The sequence below is a fragment of the Apus apus genome, chromosome 4 (genome assembly GCF_020740795.1).
Source record: "Apus apus isolate bApuApu2 chromosome 4, bApuApu2.pri.cur, whole genome shotgun sequence".
NCBI classification, from domain to species: domain Eukaryota; kingdom Metazoa; phylum Chordata; class Aves; order Apodiformes; family Apodidae; genus Apus; species Apus apus.
The window spans coordinates 24,995,590-25,016,101 of NC_067285.1; the positions used below are offsets into that span (position 1 = coordinate 24,995,590).

Genomic DNA, 20,512 nt, shown 5'->3' on the forward strand with positions numbered 1-20,512 from the left:
GCAGTGACATACTGAAAGTAGGTCAATAAGCTGTCCAAATTAGAGTTCTAGTGAGATGAAAATATAAGATAGATATTCCCAGCAATGTTTCCAGGATGCAGTAGCTTCTGCCATTAGCGCAATACTGTCAGTTCTTGATTACCCATGGGTTAATTATCCAAATTGTGAGGTAACTATGCAGCATCGGTATCTACATCCTCTGTCACATCTGTAGTTCACCTGAATAGAATCCCCAAATTTCTATCGCATCTGCACTCTTCCTCCAGTTACAACTGCCTGCATGACTGGAGTCCTTATGACATGCCCCTTGGCTGCCATGTTTAGCTGAATGTCTACTACTGGGGGGGAAAAACACAAGTGTTTCCAAATTACTTAATTACATTCTTCATCTTAATTAATCTTTGAAGGAAGATTGGAGGGGGGGGAAGTTTCAGTTTATGAATGCTCTCTCTTGTGAAACATGCTTCCTTTCTTATAGGACATATTTAATGTAAAAACCCCAAGCATTAGGAAGCCTGGTAATTCAGTAGTTCTTGGGGCTCTTCTGTTCTCTGGTAATAGTGGCCTTCTCTTGGCTCACAGACAATAAAATATAGCAAATGATGCATTAGGAACCACACCTCCTTTCTGCTGTCTTTAGCTTTGACCTTATTTTCCTATTCAGATGCAAGGAATTTTTTTGCGAGAGCACCTTTTTATGAAATTATCTACTGCTCCTTCTACCCTGCATGGTTCCCTAGAATATGAAGAAAAATTGTCTGCTGCTTTTTTCCTATAACTCGCAGATTACAGTTCAACTCTTGACAGTCTTTTGTGCCACTTGCACACATGCCTGTGGAATGTACAGCCACACAGAAGAGCCTGGGTTTTGTTTTGGTTTTGACCTCTTATTTGAGAGTAGAAATCCATACTATTTATTAAAGCAGTGAAAAATTGAGAGGCTAATTTTTGCTGCTAAATGTAACAAAGTAATACTTTGGGCTCTCAGGTTTTATGGCCAATATGGCAATTACTGAATAAAAGCCCATGTCTCAGAATGTTTATTTGTGTAAAGAACTTAAGGATATTTGTTCATGTGTTTGTTTTGTTTTTCCAAAATTGTATTAACCATTCCTTGTGGTACAAAATACAGTTGCTCATGGGGGGGAAAAAAACAACCCATACATTATGTTGCATGCTAAATAAGAGGACACATTGAGAATCTAGTCCCAAGTGTGTTTAAGGCTACATTTTATGTAGTATAATTAGCAGTGTTACGAAGCATTATAATACTCTGGCAAGCTCTGTCTGATATGAGACAGTCCTCTCCATCCTTATAATAACATTGAATTTTACTATTGTTTGTGCTCTTTTCACATTGTCAGGCTGGCTAGTTTAGACTAAAATCTCTCACAGAAACTCAGACTAGAGTTCAACTTAAGAGTTCTCCACTTGGTGCTGGTGCTATTTGTCATCTGTCTCCTGACTAGGTCAGATAAGAGCTGAATACAAGGGGAGAAATAGAAGTAGGACTCAGACTTCAATGTTCATGCTCTACATATGGCTGCATTTGTTGGTCTTTAAATCTCATTACCATTCTCCATTAAAATTTGGTGAGACTACAAAAGACCTGCTTACTGTCAAAATCTGGCAGTAGGTAGTCAAATGATAGGAAGAGTAGCATTTTCTGTACCATCTATGAGACAGAAATCCACACCATGGTCATCTCTCCTAACATATCAAGTGAGAAGCTCTGAAGGCAGTTAGATACATGTCTGCTTTTAAATAAGTTTACCCAACTGCATTATTTGGATCAGATTTAAAATAAGGTCCTGATGTTTGCAGTCATTCAAAATCCTTAGGTATCTTTTGTAAGAGCGTGGTATTGCACGTAACACTCTGGCCATCCTCCAGCTTTACTAATTATATTCTGAATACATTTTCCTGAGTTTAAACTTTGATACGTTTTTTTTTCTTTTTCACTTTTTCCTCCTGGAACTGTACAGTGCAGCTAGAAAAGAGCTTAATAACACCAGAAGTGACTAAAGTCCCTGTTTACAAATCTCAGTTGCAATGTTTGAAAGTTATTTGCTTTATGGGCAAGGTTTTCTCAAGTCAAATGACTTCACCCCACACCAAATTTTGAGATCTCTCAAAGTTGAGACATGCTTGATTCTTGAATTTGGATTTTGATTTTGCTCTGACAGTGTCTTTATCTTCTTTGGAAGCAAAGATTGTATGCACCAGAGGGACTAGTATTTATGTCCCCATAAAGTACTTTTGGCATGATATAAATAGCATATTTACAATGCTGCATTTCTTCAGCTCACATATGTTAAGTTCCTTTTCAGTATGTTATAAGCACGTGCCTTCTCTTCCTATCCTTTCAGCTCTTCTTTGTTTTTGTTTTTACACTGTATCCTTGACTCTTGAAGGCATACATCCTGGATTTCAGTGCTATCTTCCTACATGATATTTGTAAAGGCTTTATTCTCTTTGCCAAACTAATCAAATCACCTTGCTTAACTTGAAGTGCACTTGAAGGCTGAGTACAATGCTGTAAACTGCAACTCTGGTCCTTCTCAGAGTATACCCCGTGCTTAACTGAGCAATGGGTGCAAAGTTTCTCTGTTGTTACTCAAGAGCCCTAGTTAGTTGGGACTTATGTTTGCAAGATTAGAGACTAGAGTGTATATATTGTCTTATTGTGGCACCTCAAAGAGCATCTAGCAGAGTTTTAGACTTCTGAGTACATGGAACAACTTGCAGAAGACTGGCATAACTAGTGGCTTGGCTCAGAATGACTGTAAAAGGAGATGTGAGCGTAAATTCTTGTAAAATAAATGTTTCCTTAGTGACTAAAAAAACGCCTTGATGATGCTCTTTTCCTTCCCTGCTGCACTGAAGCTCCTTTGGAGGAGTCCAGTCCCTCATTTTAGTTACAAATTACTATGTGACTTAGGCAGTATAGGCTGAGGAAGATGAAGGAGGGATCAAATTTAAGGCAATATGTAAAAGTTTTCCTGCCTCAAAAGGAAAGGGGAGGTGGAAAAAAAAGAAAAAACCCAAACCTCCAGCCACTTCTCTCTTAATGTCTTGTAATTGTTTTCAATTTGTTTTTCTCAGTAAAATTGTTTACTTTTTCCTTTAGGACTCCAGTTGCGTAACTGCAAATTTCCTTAATGTTTTTGCATAGCAATTTCATCTCTAATTTAAGAATCCAAATAAACCCTGCTTTTTTCCCCATACTACTAAAGAAAATATATAAAAATGGACATAGTTCTCAATAAACTGTATCAGCTTCTCACTGTGCATAGCAAAATGTATACAGCCTGACTGCAGCCTCACTTAAATTGCACCAGTGTGAAAGTGAGATTGTTTAACTGCATTCAGTAGTAATACTTCTGGCATCCTATGTTGTTGCTAAGTTGGGAAAAAATTTGCTCTCGCCTATTTTTGAGGCAGTATTAGCTAAACTTTAGCATAACTATTGATCTAAGAAAGCATTTGCATGAGCTAAGCCCATGGGTTATGACAGAAAAGTAGATCAGAGATCTGTGTTCATGGATGAACATTTCCATGAGGGCTCAGAAGACTTCAAGATGTGTCTGGGGAGCACCAGGTGTGGTGCTGCCATGCATGTGACTGTGGCAGGACTAGTGCTAACAGCTACAAGAAAAGAAATGCTGATGTCAGACCCTATTACGTACTGATCATAGGCAGCCTTTTGTGCATATTGTATGCGCGCAGTCCGTGTTGAGCTTGCTTGAGTTGGGTCTTAAGCTAGGCAGTTTAGTTACTAATGGCTGTAGCAACCAACAGCTCAGTGGACTTGTGATCCAAGCATTTACTCCCTTTGGTCTCCATGGTCTGCACTAAACCCTACACTGCAAAAAGCTGCAGTGATAGCGGTTACCTGATAAAACCTGTATGCAAGTAACCTGGTTATGTCTAGACAATGTCTACATGCCATTTCAACCCGTTGCATTTTCAGTACTATACGGTACGAATTATGATAGCAACAAAAACTAATTTGAACTACAGCTGAAGAGGGTTAGGGGGAGGTGATATTCTGGTTTAATATAAAATCCTCTGGAGAAAAGAGTTCAGATCTGTCTGAGGTTATGTAACACAAATGAGGTTAGCAGATTTGGCCTAATCCCTTGTGGATGGGCCCACCACAGAGCGTGGAATAGCATGGAGAGCTGTCTGCCTGCCTGCCTGCTTCCTGACTGCCCTGCTACTGCAGCAGTGGAACTGATGCAGCCTGTGGAGGAATTAAGGAATGTCCCCTGTGACTGAGAATATGATGGGCCCTATGTGGGCAGGAATAGCAGTTGGGATCTGGCTTTGACACCAGGTAACACTTGCTGTCACTGCATGTGTTGTCTGATCTCTAATGACTGCAAGTGACCGAGGTAGTTGAGTTGTGCATCCCCTCTGGACAGGTTTTTGCCTCCACCCCTTCTGGTGCCCCTGAACAGTCTGTGGCAAATGGGTTTAGCAGAGATGGGCTCAGAGGGCACAGAGGCACCTGCTAAGTCACCAAACTTGCATCCTGCAAGACCTTTATTTCCCTAGCTGTGTACTGATCAATTTACTTTCTGGAAGATGGCAGGATTATGCAGCTGGTAACTCCTGCATGATGTGGAAAGTATTCTGCACCAAAACTACAAAAAGCTTGGAAAAGTAAATTGTTTTAACACCAATCTGTTTTCTGCCTGGATGACATCAGTAGAAACTATGCTTAAATAGAGTGGACAGGTTATGCCCTTTTAATTGCTCTTCTGCAGAGAGACATGTTTAACTTTCTAATCTTATTTCTGTAATATGGTTTAAAGCACTGAAATGCGAAACCTACTCCTTGACTTTTCCTGCGTCCAAGACAGAATTTTTAACACCTTACCGTGCCTTGAGTAAAATATATTATTTACAAATTAACTTACTATGAAGTTATGATGCAATGTGTGATTAGCAGGAAACTACTATATTGCTGCAGTGCCATTGCCAGTTACTTAAAAGGTTGGGCTTATTCGGTGTCTGTTTTAATAATGGACATCAAACGCCGCGCAGGAGTGAAGCAACTTCAGGGCTGCATGGACTGAAAAGCGTCTGTGGGTTAAAATCACCGGCATTAGTGCGGCTCTGGAAGGAGGGCAGCGCACAGCCGAAGGAAGAGATGAGGGGTCGCTGTTGGAGGAGCTGAGGGTGTCATCTTGGCCAACCCCGCTGGGAGGGCTCCGTGGGGAGGTTCTCGCCCCCGGGGCCGTGCCCCTCGGTAATGACGTGGCCCCTCAAGGCCCAGGCGTTTGAAGAACAGGCTCAGTTGACAGGCTCCTCTGTAGGGCACATGAGCGCGGGGCCTGCGGGACCCCCACCCGCCCCGGCCCTTAGGCCGCGCCGCCACGACCGCAGCCCACCCTGCTGCCCGCGCCCCCCGCCGCCGCGGCCACCCCGCCCGGCCTCTCGCGACCGCAGCCCGCCGCACCGCGGGGGACGGGAGGCCCGGGGGGGCCAAGGGCTGACACCGGGCGGCCCCCGGCTCTTTCGGGCAGCAGAGGGGAGTGACTGTGAGCGCTGGAGACCAGGCGGGGCCGGGCCGCGCGGGGTCTGCGACGGCAGCATGAGCGCCGGTCCCCGCCCGGGCGGGCAGCGTGCCGGGAGACCCGCCAGCGCGTGGGGTACGTGGGGTTCCGGCCTCCGTCCCGCCGCCCCCCTTCCCGGCGCGGGGGCCCCGGCAGCTCCGTGCGCCTTTAAGGGGCGGCGGGCGCGGGGCGGGCCGGCTGGCAGCGGCATTGTTCCCTGACGTCAGCGCTGCCTGCGCGGCGGCGGCTGATCTCAAACTTGTCTTTGTTATTCGGCGCTCCCCGGCTGACACCGCGGCCGCCCGCAAAACGCGGAGCCGGAGCGCAGAGGCGGAGCGGCGGGACATGCCGCTCGGCACCGGCTGCCGCCCCCCCCCCCCCATCCACCTCCCCCGGCCGCGGGAGGGGAAAGAAGGGGGAGGGGGCAGCGCTGCCAGTCCGGGACTCCCCGCAGCACGGCGGGAGCGGGGCGGGCCGGCCCCTCGCTCGGCTGGCTGTTGGGAGGTGCGCCCGCAGGGTCCCCCCCGAGGCCAGGGGGGTTGGCTGGAAGGGAGGGACGAGCGCCAGGAGGAGTGTTTTTTCTGGGGAAGGTGTAAATGAGCGGGGCGGAGGGCGCAGCCCTACCGGGCGGGCGGTGCGGCCCCCCTCGCCACCGTCCCCGCGCCTGAACCGCCCCGTGCAGATCGGTGCGTAAATCAGCGCCAGCCGTCGGGGCTGGAGCTCTCCCGGGGGGACCCGCGGGGTTACCGGCGTGGAGAGCGACGTGAACACGCGATTCCCGGCTACAAGCATTTTTAAAAAATCCTTCCTCCCTTCCCCGAGTGATCCGACATCCCTTTAAAGTCCAGATCTTTCTCCTCCTCCAACAAGATGAATGTGACCAGCGCAGAGCTGCACAGTGCTGTTTAAATTGCTTATCTTAATTGCATAATCTAACAAGCCCCGTTGGAGCAGGGATGAATATATTAGGCTTATTAACAACTCATCATAAAATATTGATTGTCCTGGAAGTGTTTTATCAGGGGGAAGAGAAGTCGAGGGAGATGTTTTTTAGCAGATTGGCGTTCGTTAGACAAGGACGGTTTCTTGTTATTTTCTCCCTGGAAATCGGGATGGATTTCCTGAGGAGATGAGGGGAAAAAAAAAAAAAAAAAAAAGCCAACAACCAACAAACCACCAACCATACGCCCTATTGTTAGCGCCGCGGGGCGGCGGGGGGGCCCAGCCTCTACTGCCCTGGCCCGGCCCCCACCCCCTGCGGGCGGGGTCGCCACCCCGGCCCGCCCCGCCGGGCCCCCCGCCCGCCCGGCTTCCCCGGCAGAGCCCCGCTGGCGGGCGGGGACCCCCGGGAGGACCCCGCTCCTACCTGGGTGGCTGGAGCTCCGGGCTCTGAAAATAACAGCGGCCTCGGGAGTGGCGATGGTGGCAATAAAGAGCGAGAGAGGGCGGCCGCCTAAAGTGAAATATAGGGAGCAGCGGTATCTCTCGGTTTTCCCATGTAATCCTTCTGCCCGCCCGGTAGTTCCTCCCATCCCCGTAAAAATTTTCCCTTGAAGACGGTACACACGGAGGCACCGCATGTTTTGCAGTACGTTGGGTCCAGGGTGGTTATCCCCTATTTAATGATAAAAAACACCCCAAGAAAAAACAAAACCACAGAAAGGAGGATAGATACTCTGCTGCTTTCAGTTTCCAGAGTGGAAGGGTTTCTGAATTCATGGTATACGGGAAGACTAAACCGAGAATCCCCGCCTTAAAATATTCTGTAAGGCAGTATTTGTATTTTAACTTGTATCTAAGATTTTAACTTTGCGTGATTTGGGGGGTGGGGGGTAGAGTTGCGGGGGGAGAGGGCGAAGGAAAGAACATCCCTGTAGGAGGCAGCTCCCTTTCAGATAGGAATCTGGGACAGATTTTGCCAGCAGCCACAAAGCATGGCCCTTTGGTAATAGAATAGCCAATGTAATTTGACACTTCAACTTGCTGTGCTCTCTGCTAGTTGATTCACTTACTCACCCACTAACATTGAGCTCCTTTTCACTGTCTGTGGGCAAGGGGAAAAAAAAAAAAAAAGGGGGGGGAGGGGGGGGGAGAAAGAAAGAAGAGAGCGGGGGGAAGAGGAAGAAAGGGGGGAATAAACAAAATTATATATTTAAAAATACCCGAATAGAGCTGCAAATCAGTTGGGGAGAGAGGATTTTGCCTGCCTTCTTCCTTATTATTTTGCTGCTGCAAGGCTGCTTTGCAATCTGTAGGTAAGTTTCGCGTCTATTTGCGCTCCCTGCTCGCACCTCCCCGTTCGCGGCCGGGCAGGGGTCGCGCCTCGGCGGAGCAGAAACAATGGAGCGACCATGCTGGGGAAATAGGTGTAGAGGGGGGGAGAAAAAATAATACATATTTATTCTGCGAGGGGAGAGAATGTGCGGAGACTTCTTAAAGGGGCAGGCTGTCCCCGGCGAGGGAGCGGGGCGAGGGCGGGCGGAGAGCCGCGGAGCCGGGCCCGGCGGCAGGCAGGCGCCTCTGCCCGGGAAGTGCCCTTCCCGGGCGGGCCGCGGGGGGACCTGGCCGGGGGATCCAGCCCGGGTCGAACTTGGAGCAGCCGCGAGGCGGGCGGGCGCCGGAGCCGCCGCAAAAACAAAGGGGGCTGCAAGGGCCGGGGCGGCGGCTGCCCCCGGCTGGGGCGAGCGCCGTCGGGGCGGCGGGGCCAGGGTTGCGGCCGCGGCTCGGTGCGTGCCCGCCCGCCTGGCTGCGTGTGCGTGCCCGGCCGCGCGTGTGGGGTTTGGGAGACGCGCGGGGGAGCTTGCGCCTGTTTTCTGGGCTCCGGGAACCTTGCCTGGGTGTAAATTCCTTGTGTCTGGGTTGTGAGAGCCAGTTGGGACCGGGGCCCCTCTCGCCAGGCGGGAGGAAGGAGCAGCCCCCCTCCTACTCTCTCCTCCCTCCCCCGGTGCATCTGTCCAGGAAGCCGCCGGGGCGGAGGGAAGGGGGCGCGGGGGCAGAGGGCTGGGGGGGCCCGGCCGCCGTTCACCGACCGCCTGCCTGCTTGCCTTTGTGCGAGGGGAGCGAGGGAAGCGCTTCCAGGGGCTGCTCGCTGAGCTGCTCGCGGGGAGAGGGGGAATGGCAGTCAGTTAAAAGACACTTCAGGAATGTAAACATAAAAATAGGAGCCATCCAGCCACGCTTTTATTCCTTCCGTGCCGCTTGGGATAGCGCGCTGGACTGGCTCGCTAGCGGGGAAGGAGTCGGGCAGCCTCAGGCAGAGGGAAGAAGTTGTTACTATAATCGGGTTTTTAGACTGTAAACTTTGTGTCGCACGTGTAAAGTTTAATTTCGGTGCTACCTTGGAGGCTCTGATTAGGGGCGCCGGAGCGGGGAGGCATCTCGGGTGTTCTCCTCCAACTGCAGACCCCGTTACCGTTTTTATTAAAGGTGAAAAGTGCCCGGAGGTGGGAGCGTGACCCCCGCGTCGCGGCGAAACGGCTTTTGTCTGGGCTTGTCGGGGTCCCACTAAACAGTTACGGCAGCTGCACAAATGATTACAAATTGCCACCATATAGGCAGTTTATTGAGACTGAAGCTAACTTAAAGAATAGCTCTGCATTGCTGTCTGATTGTGCACGGTGTATATTTTTGTGCTTCAGTTAATAATCTGCAAACGGCTTAATGGCTCTGTAGTGCCAGAGGAATTGGTTTTCTCCATTTACTTCAGCAGGCCTGAGTGAAGCTGGTGTTCTGACTGCTTTTTTCAATGCATTGACATGAGAGAAGAGGATTTAACTTGGCAGCCTGAACAAATGCTCTATCAAAGGTTTCCTAAGAGACAGTAGGAGAGCGGGGGGGGGGGGGGGAAGATGAATGACCTGGGGTAGTTTTAGGGTGCTATCTATGCAAGCTTTCTTTTAAATATGGAATAGCCATTTAGGACTCTGAATAAAACTGCACGCATCAGAAAGGCGACAGGCTTATAAAATTTAAAAAGGGCAAAAGCCCGTTAATGCTGTGGCACAGCTTTGGCTTCCAGCTCTGGTTGAATAGTTCCAACTGCCTTGAAGTGCCAAAGCTTTTAAGGAATCTTCAGCTTCTCTCTAGCAGCAGTACGGACCTTGGCCTTGTACAGTGTCAGGTTAATGGTGCAGCCTCTCCTCCCCAGGCAGGGGAGCGAAAGTGAGGGCTGCAGGCATAAGGGGCACGGGGGGTAACTGAGAGGTGAGGCAAAACTAGGAGGGGGGACGGGAAAAAGAAAGACCCTTACACTGGATTGTACAGCTAAAACCTCTTAGTGGTGGGAACCTGTTCAGGTCATGATACCGGGGCACGAATGTGGCATGGTGACAGAACTCTATAATCAAAAGTATTACCAACACCAATGGAAAAGTTTTGCAGAAGAATACAACAAAACTAAGTATTAATGACAATCTGTGGGAGAATAAGGATCCTTCTAACTAACAGTTTGTCTCGGATTCAAACCTCCACTTCCTTCTCTTGACTGGGGAAAGTGTACTATGGTATCAATCTTCTCTTGGCGGAGCCTGGTGCAGGTCTGTGAATGCCAGAAGACTCGATCTGACCTTTTTCTGTTCAAGTTGAGGATGTTGAAACACCAGCCATCAAACAAAAGAGACATTGAAAGCAAGTTCTGCAATGAAGCACGTGTGACTTTGAGGCTAGTTGAGTGCTATTTGGTGGCTGTTTTCCTCAGAGTTTGGGATGGGGGGGAGGAGAAAGAAAAGGCCACTTATTTTTAAAATGAGGCTATGGAAAACATGACTTGAAGACTTCTAAATATCCCACAGTCAAGGAGCTCTCTTTTTATCTTTTATTTTTAAATGTCTTGTTAAAATGTCTTGATTTCTACTTTTTAATTGCCAAATTATAAGAAGACCAGGATTTTTTCAAAATCTCCCACAATAAAAAAAAAAAAAAAGGGGGATTTAGTTTATGTTTTAAAATGGTGAAAATTTCCTGGGATTTATTTGACGGATTGTGATTTTTATCTGCTCAAGCTAACACTGCCTCAAAAGTTTTCTAAATTAAAGATTATTCTGTAAATTGTAATTTAAATTTACTTTGGGCTTTCAGAATTTAAAAAGAATGCTCTTGGGACCAGTCAATATAGGTATCTAACCTACCAGTGACACTCATGTCAATATGGACAGATGCTTTTATTGTTTACATTGTTTACAGTCCACAGTACCTTAAATAAACGTTGATCATGATTAGAAACAATAATTGAGTCTGTGGCAAAGGATCAATGAAAACTTTGTTTCAGGAAAGAAATGAGTTGCTGTGTGTTTATACAGAGAGTGTTTTGTGCTGTCTGAGATGAAACAAAACTGCAAACTTAATGCAGTATACAATTCTGTTTTAGAATATTTTAAGAAACCCACAAAAGATAATAGATCAGTTTCTGCATCATCTGAAAGATTTGTCTGGATCAGCAGCGGTTACAAGGGGTGGGAAGGAGAGGAGGCTTTGTCGCACATTTCCATTCATAACTTTTCTTGGGAGTTGTTTGCCCTTTACCCCAAATCTCTTCCACTTTTATAGGCTCCAAAGGTTCTGTGTTGACAAAAAAACCAACACAAACAATCCCTCATGATGGCAATTACATGACAGATACTATAGTTGGAAACAGTGTTGGCTGGTTTTTAGCAGCTTGATGTTTGTACTAGCAGCCTGGGAAGCCTGGTTTCTCTCCTGAAAAGGAAGAAAAATAGATCTCAGAAAAGAAACAAAGTTGAAATTCCTTTTCCCTTCCACGGTGTTGTTGATAGGCTTCGGGACAACAAGGATCCAGACTTTTTCCAGTCACAAAGAAGATAATGTGACTGAGAAATGGATGTAGTGGCTGGCCAGGAGCTCGTGGTTCATGCTGTGCTGCTGTAACAATGTGGGTGATCAGATGCTGTGGAGGGAGTGAGCTGGGATTGTTACGGCTTTACCTGGGAAGCCTGTTTCTCATAAATAAGTAGGACTGCAGTTAATGCCTGTGGTAACAAATTTGACCACTATACAATTGGCTGATTTGTTCACTCCTTGTTAGACCAATTTTTGTGAAATCCTATCCTGTATTACAGCAAAGTGACAAGAATATCACTGAAGAGTTTAGATTTGGCTTGTGCTTGTTCTTGTCAGCTGGCTGTTGTAAGACAAGGAGCACAAGCTGTCTTTTTCCATTTAGGTGTGTTTCATGGGAAAGCACAGTGAAGACTGCATTGATACAGACCACCACAGATGGGCACTGATACAGTTCTGGCTCAGATGTATGTTTTTCTTTCACTGAATTTAGGTGTATCTAAGCTTTTGCTCTGATGATGAGTTGAGGCTGTCACTGGTACTAGAAATAATTTCAGCTTTAAAATGGTGCCTTTGACTTAAAAACAAAAGGTTTTTAAATTGACATTTGTCATATTGATTATTTTTTCTCCACTTCTCTTTATACAAGTAAAACTTCTTTTGTAGCAGTTCTCAAGTTCTTTGGTTATAGTGGGTTTCACATGATCATTAGCATTCAGTTTGCTTAACATCAGAAGATTTTAAAGGTGATACAGTCTACAAGAGAGAGATGTCCAGCAATGGGTAGTAATGGATCTCCACAGCTTGACTGTTGGAGGCAGTAGTGTATTATCAGAGTTGGAGATGGTCTTAGACTTGTTACATGTTATTTTTGGTTCTAATAGTTTAAGATACACTGAAATTTACATTGCCAGCAAAGGTGAGGTTTGCTGGCTACAGTATAGTGCCACTGCCCTTCCCTTTATGAAGAAGGGCAAATTCGTATGGGTATTATGTATCTAGGAGAAGAAAGTAACTTGTTCTTAGGCAGGCAAAATCATTTTCCATCTGCTTTCTTCTTTTAAGTGTCAATAGAAATAAATTACTTGTCAGGGAATGACTCATTCTTAAAAAGAACCTGCCCTTCTGAAGGCCCACATAGGTGATCATTTGATCCAGACCACCTACAGTTTTCTTCAGTTGCCTATACTTTTTAGATATGTAACAGAGGATAGAAGTAGTAATTTGTACTCTTGTATGGCATCCTGGAACAGCCAAATGCAATTCCTTCCAACAGGGAAGAGGTGATGTTGAATATTTTTTAAAATAAGGTTTAGTATCTAATGAAATATCTAAGCTCACAAAGAGACTTCTGTCCTTTACATAACTCAACAAATTGAGCTGCTTTGTATTTTGTCTAGTGTACTAATATTGAGGTAGTCACATACAAGCTATCACGTTAACATTCCATTAAGATAAATGTGTGAAATGTATCCCTCGGTTGGTAACCCTGCATTTGTTTTGACTCTACAGAGCAGCTTTGAATTGATTCCCAAAATGAAGCAGGAAGGCTTTTGGCTCAGCACATGGGGGGAGGGAGGAAAATAAATCCCTCAAAGCCCAGTAATATGCACGATGCTGCAGACCTGTGGAAATGTTCTAAAACTGTGGATTTGGATTGCCCCTACTGCTTGTTGTTTGTGATGTGATTTTTTAAATATTTTTTTTTTTTTTCTTGACAATGTGTATATGTCAGATGATGGTGGAGAGCTGATTTCTAAAACCAATGTGTTCATGCTCAGACATCTTTCTCCAGTCCTATGAAATCTACCCAGGTGATCTTCTGGCTGCCTGATCCATAGGTAGTGTTGTTATCCTCTCCCTGTTGAGCTATATTCAAGTTTCTTTGTAGTCAATATTGGCAGCAAGCACTGAGAGACTGTGGTTGCTGTAAGCCTTATTATTATTATTATTATTATTATTATTATTATTATTATTATTATTATTATTATTATTATTATTATTATTATTTACCAGAGAAAAGCAGTGCTGCCATGCGTCTCACTTCAGAAGTGGGAACAAGTCTAACCGATAGGTACTACGTATGTGTTGTCAAAGATAGCATGAGAACAAAACCCACAGACTTTGTGCATCTGATAGCGTCATGCAAAACTGGCATGGGAGTTGTTTGTTGCCTTCATTTGGTGGTCCTCAAATCTCTCCTGTTCTGATGTTCTAAATTCTCTGTCCGGTAAATGGTAGTCTCTTCTATGGACTTATTTTAGAAGTCAATCTGGTCAAGACAGTGTTAACTAGAGAATACTAACTGGTTAATGTACAAATGTAGATAAACTCTGCCCCACTCACATTGCAGCTCTTTGTACCTGTAAAAGATACTTGCCATCTTAGGTAATGAGGTAAAAACATATACACTTGAGGAGTAAGAAAAAAATATATACATTGACAACAAGGTTATGTTGTCTTTGGATTTTTTTTTTTCTATTATTGTTGTTTCCTTGAGACTGCAGAGCTGTGATGACTGACCAGCTGGCAAAGCAAATGGTATCCGTCATTCAGAGATTTCTAGATAGTCTCATAACTAATCAGAAGGGTTTATTTATTGGGGCTGCAGTGACATAGATTTATGACAGAATAGTAGGGGCTTCAATTGGTCATTTAGTACAAAAAACAGTTCCCTTGATAAATATCTGCCTGTTTCTTGGCTGTATTCCTGATTGCCTCTCAGAACAGCGGAGCCTTTTAGGCTGCCCAGAAATACACACCTTCTGTATCTCCATTAGTAAATTCTGAAGTGCAGGTTTCTCTTACTCTCTTGTTTTTGAACACTCACTCCAAAAAACAGATTATCTTAACAAATACAGGCTTATTGTGTAGATAAGGATGTTGTGAGACAGGGGCAGCAGTGCAGGGCAGTGCCAAGGCTAACTTAGCACTGGGCGCCTGGCATGTAAGAGAGTTTGAATTGCCTGGTCTCACATCAGTGTTCAGAATGAGACTTTTCTCTATTTTAATCATGATTTCTACCTCTGGTGAGGTAGAAATCATCTTAAGTTCATAAGGTTTCTTAAAACTTTTCTTTGATATGTCACTTGAAGCTCAGCCCCTTCCATACACTGTTCCCTTGTACATGGTCTGGGTTGTGGTCCAGCACCCACCTGGTAGATGTGCATCCTCCATCTCAAAGGTTACAATCTGCCTTTGGTTGTTTTAGAGGTGTGAGAGTGTCACAGGGGAAAAAAGCCCAACAAAACACTACCACCAGCAAAGAGTTGGGTGGCAGTGAGGGAAGGGTCCTGTCTTCAGCTGTGGGACCCCCATCCAACTACAGGCACTTTCTTAAGGAAGCAAAAAAAAATTTAACCTGCTGTCCTGCTGCTTCAGTACCTGGTTTGAAGTACTGCAGTGAGAAGCCCCATAGATGGTTTGAAATAAGAAATACTTTACATAGTATTTCTTTACATAGCTTTAACATAGACCTTTGTCTTTCTTAGCATTGCGTGTATGTCTAAGATTTTGGTTGTTGTAAATGACAAAGTAACCTTATTAATAGGCATATTTTCTTAGAGAATGTCTCTGTTTAAAATACATAGCAAATATACAAGTTCCTGCAGGTAGAGTAGTTTGAAAACAAGCACTGTCACTTTTTAACTTTAAAACTTTAACATTCATAGGTCAATGGAAGAGCTATTTGCTTATCTTCCCACCAAAGTAAAACCCAAAACAAAAAACCCCCCAAAGTGCCAAAACCAACACCACCACAAACCCCTTCCCCCAACAACCCCAAAAAAACAAACAAGGAGAGAAGCTGTAAAAGGTTAAAAGGCAGTTTTAGAAATTTTGTTGATGTTGAATTCTTGAAAGAACAGTTTATGTATCTGTCTATATACAAAAGAGAGAAGGGTTTATTATCCTACAGGTTCGCAGGGAGGAAGAAGAATGGTGTGGTTCTTGGGCAGTCTACCCAGTCTCTTGGTGTCCTTCGTGTAAATTCTGTGTTTGTTTAATGCTCTTAACTCTTTTCCCAGCAGTGGGATCACATAAATTAATTTGTTTACAGCTGGTATACAGCTTCTGTTGGCCTCCCTTACAGCAACCCAATGCTTCCCCTAAGCCTTTTCAAAGAAAGGTTTTCTTCCCTCCTTCACTTAGCACAGGTTGATGCACTTTACATTTAATTAAATATTTTTCTTTAAAGATTGAAATGCTTGTTCCAGAAATACTCCAGGCCAGTGAACTGGCATCCTGCAAATGCTCTTGTGATCCTGACTATCTGCATGTTCAGTTTGGTATCCTTTGGGTGCTGTACATAACCACAAAATCCTAGCTTGCCACTGAGATGTAGGTTCTCTCTCTGTTTCGCAGAAAATGGAGACACAGTATTGCAGTGGGTATGTATGCATGTGGAAATGTGGATAGCAATTCTGGGACTGAAAACGTGAACTCAACGTGTTGAATTTCAAGGCTGTTTCTCCACAAACCGGTGCTTGGCTTCATCCCATTCACAAGTCTCTTCTTTCTTTGTTCTGAGAGATCTACTCTGATACGTCTCACCTGGCAAGACTTGCATTTATCAGTCCTCCTTTAAGAAATTTGTTTTGGGAACTATATTTCCATTGCTTGCCATCCTCCTTTCAATTATGAGATTTCTCCCAAAATTTACATTACTGTTTGGGTTGCAATCCAGCTGGAGTTTGATGCCATTAGACATGGGAACCTACTAGTTTTCCAACTGAATGCATAGCTTTGGCTTTTGGCACTGTAAAACTGACATCTCACACATTAAAATCATAACAGTATTATGTAAGGAGAAGTTATTTTGGGTCACCAGTGAATTCTTCTAAGACTTGGTTAAGGCAGCCTTGCGAGTTAAAACATTTGGGCCCATGTCCTTTTCCTGCAGCTTTTTGATGATGCAAGGGTGCAGGTGGTGTGTCCTTTCCCAGGCGTCTGCCCTCGGCTTTGCTCGGGCTGCAGCACTGGCTCTGAACCTACTTAGCTGCATCATTTCACACTGCTACAGAGACTCCTCGGTGGGAAGGCTCAACCTTGCTCATACCTTGGTGTTCGCATTCTATTCTGCTTTGGTTTGGAACTGGAAGGAGAAACTGGGGGTAGGCTCTGTGACCCAGCTGCTCTGGGCTCTGCAGCAGTGCGGGGGCAGGAGTTGTGTGGGAAGGTGAATACCCAGAATGGCTTCAAAACCCAGATAAATGAAGTTCCACCTCTGCAACAGGTGCCCACTTGTTTGTGTGTATGACTCAGGACTTACTGTTTCAGTTTGCCAGGTTATTCTTTACCAAAGGACAAGTAAAGCTGACAGCAGCTGTTGTTGACCAGCAAGCGACAGAATGCAGAATAAATCTGCAGAACCTTTGAAATGCTTGTTGATAACAAATACTTAATTCTGGTGTTTAACAAAGATACAGCTTCCACATGAAAGATGCCATACTTGGACTTCTCTGAGTGGTATAAATACTTATGTTGAAGACCAAATCTTGCATACCAAGTGATCCTTGGGTATGAATTACAAATAAAGGGAAGACCATGCAGGCCTTGGTTATACTTCAGAAGGAATCAGCCACGGGACACAAGTTAAATATTTTAAAAGCTTTACATGAAATTGCCATGTCCTCTGATGTGTGTGCTGCAGGGAGTGTTGAAGTGATGGGCACTGCTGCTGGTGGCACAAACTGGAGTAGTACAGGTTGAGAAGAACAGAAAGGCTCATGAACAAATGGTGCTCAGGCTTGGGTGAAGCAGTGCTTCTTTCCACTAAGGCTTCGCAAGAACAGTGCTGTGGATAGTTAAAAATTGACACCCTTTTAAATTAAAATAGGTTCTGAAAATACTTGCAATTGTTCTACTCTACCTGTATTCATGACAGATTGTTCTTTGTAAAGTAATGCGTTGACAGGCACTTGGGAGGTGTGGGGCCTGCAGAGGAGTGGAGGAGGAGGTGGCAGAGGCTGCGCTGGGGTTCAGAGCCTGATTTTGAGGAATGGGTTGGCGGGAAACAGATTGGTACCTTAAATTCAGGACTGTACTTCTCTTGTCCTTAAGTGAAATATCAAGGTTGTTTTGTCTCTAAATACAAAAAATACATTAAATTTAGGGTTAATATCTTGAAGTTTCGTTTGTTAGCTAATTGATATGTTGAGCATCCATTTTGAAAAGTTTGGCATCTTTCCTCTTAGCTAACCCAGAGCTTAACTGCTCCCACGGAGCAGTGGCTAGTGTGCTGGATTTAGTGCACTGTTTGTAACTTTTGGGTATTTGGCTTGAGCGCTGGACTTGGCAGTGGTGGGTCCTTGGAAGCCCTACTCAACACTAGACTGGTTACTTCTATAGCTGGGAGCACTGGGCCTATGCAGGTAAACATTTTAACGAGCTGAAATGAGGAGTAGTCTATGGTCAGGCTGCTGTTGTGCGGCACCCTTGCTCTGCCATGGTGACTAAGACAGCATGATGGCTTCCTTGTTGGTCACCATCTGTCGGGAGCAGGGACCACGCTGCCTTGATGCAGGGAGCCTTGGGTAAGGGACAGGGAGAGGATGATGCCGAGTAGGTTTCTGGTCACTATTGCGTGATAGTTGTGTCAGATTTGTTTAATCACTATAAAAAAATGTAATTCTGAGCCAGCACTTTCACTGTATCCGAGAAGGTTTTGCATCCTAAATATATGTATAAATTATTTATTCAGTGCATGATTTTTTTGCAAAACCTTTTGTGAAAGCAAGTCTTCTAGTAGTGCCTAATTTTAAAATAGTTGTGCTTTGAAAATTTTAACAAAACTTCTAATGTTTCTGGCAGTTTTGTGGTGTCATATGACCTGAAATTCAGATTTAAAATTTCAGATTTGGTCACCTCAAAAGAAAGAGCATGTCAGTATAGATTCTTGGTTCTTCATTTGAAATTGCAGCTATGGCCCTCAATGCCTCGTTCTCAATAAAGAGAGGTAAATAAAAAATATTTGTAGTCTTGCCAGCATCTTGTTGTAGCAATATCCCAGCGTATTCAATCATAAAATGAAGAAACATAGTATGTATTTCCTTACATATGAAAAGTATTTAAGTGTATCTTTGCTCTATTCATGCTTCTCAGTGTTAATGAATTTATGCTTAATTTTGCTGTAGAAACTGATAGCCAGCTCTACCTGATGAATTGGTTATAGAAGAAACAAAGGATTCGGGAGTCAAGCTCCCCTTTTTGCTGTTAGACCCCACTTAAGGATAATTCATAGGAAATTAAAGATGAATGCACACATGCTAACCTCTCATAAAGATTGCCTGGCTGCTTTGTTTAATAAAGATAAAAACCCCAAAAGAAAACTGAAGAGGGAGGAATCCTCTGGCATTTGATCTATTTGTGTTTTCAATGTAGAATATTTTTAGCCTGAGATACAAAAATACATACTTTTGTATCCAAAGAAACTGTTGTTTCCATTTAATTTTAAAACCCAGGCTAGGAAACAAGATCTTAGACCTATTATAATGCAACCAGTAATTAACATATGTTGGCCTGCCTCTGCCAAGACTTTCCTATGAGTAATGCGAGTTGCACAAGTAGGAGAGTCAGGTTGTTTGTCAGTGAAGAACCATACATATATGCATGAGTGATCAGACCCTAAAGACATCTGAGGATAGGAGGTAAATGTGTTTGAATCTGATAGTTTAAATGTCCTCTCAGCTGTCTTAGGTTTGAAAAAAAAAAAACAACACACACAAAAAACACACCACTTTTTTTTTACCCCTCCTGTGTTGCCAGTGAAATATTCTCTTGTCCAATATTAAAAAAAATGTGATAATGACCGATGGAGGAAGTTTCAAGTTTTTGGTTGTATGGGGTTTTTGTGTATTATGGTTTTGTTTGGGTGTTTTTTTGTGGGGTGTTTTGTTTGTTTGTTTGTTTTTTGTTTTTTAACTGCCCAATTCCTGAGAGACTGGAGTGAGGAATCCCAGGGATGCTTTCAAGGAGTGTATTCTCTGACTCTGAGACATCTGTGCATTGCAGTCATGTCAGGTGAGTGCCAGGTAGTTGGATTCAATGTTTCTGTTTGGATGGAGCTTTTCACAGCAGAGGAGTGACTTAGTTAAACTGAAAATGTGTTCTCTATGGTCGAAGCTGACATATGTAAAGTACGTGCTGCATATGCACTCTATAGATAGATTACTTTCATCCCAATATACACATTTTGCAGTTAAGTATAGGAAGGGAGGTTAGAGTTAGAGTAAAAGCTGAAATAAAAAAAATAATCAAAAAGTGTAAGAACATAGGTGAGTTTAGTTTAGTTTTTGTATGGTGGATTGTTTTTTTCCTGATGAAGTGTATGTGACCATTTAGACCTATTTTCTTAATAAATATTATGGGAAGACAAATTTTATCTTGTGGATTTAAGTTACTGAAATGCATCCTTAGAATAGTTTGAAGGTCATATATTCTTGAGCTCTGAAATGTGCTCCAATTAATGTTCTACTTAAAGCAGACTTTGTTTCTTAACCTGAAAGCAGGCTGTTGCACACCAGCGTAAGGTTTAATGTGGGCTCACAATTAGGGACTACTCACTTCTGCTTACTTTTCTCACTGTGACCCTGTCATCTTGGTTGGAGGGACTGGAACATGGAGAGATAATAGAGTTAATATCTGTATACATGGTGAGTATTAACTTTCAGACACCAGTGGTACTTCATCATGTTAGCATCATCATTTTTCCTCTGAGAGAGTTACATGTTGAATTCGTAGTTTATACTGGGACACTATCTGTTCAGCTATAAGTAAAGCTTGTCTGTTACAGTGATGGCCTTTGGGCTATCTTTTGATTGTGAGTTCACAATTGTAGTTCTTGCCTTGTGTTCCATTTTCAAGCTGTGCAGTGTGAATGGTGTTGAAGACAAGTTAAAATACAGAAAGTGGGTTTTGCTGCTTAGAATACTGATTAGACTTCCAGAAGATTGCCAGTCTTAAAAATATTTGACCACCAAAAGCCAGGCCTATAGAATGATTTAATAATAATAATAATAATAGTCATCATCATAATCTTGCATTCTCTTGCAAAATCTGCCTTTTGGGGCTTGTTGAGTGTTCATATTTTCAAGTTTCATCCTGAATCACAAGCATTACAAACTCATTAAATGAACAGAGATGCTGTTATAATCAGT

At 44.1% G+C, this 20,512-nt stretch overlaps 1 protein-coding gene across 2 annotated transcripts in view; it reads left to right on the top strand.

Moving 5' to 3' along the window:
* The first annotated feature begins 7,681 nt into the window (after window positions 1–7,681).
* ZMIZ1 (zinc finger MIZ-type containing 1) overlaps window positions 7,682–20,512 on the top strand; it is a 345,681-nt gene continuing 332,850 nt past the window's right edge. For both annotated transcript variants that reach the window (XM_051617531.1, XM_051617530.1), the window contains exon 1: window positions 7,682–7,819. The gene's annotated coding sequence lies outside the window, so the exon portion shown is untranslated. The remainder of the gene's footprint in view (window positions 7,820–20,512) is intronic.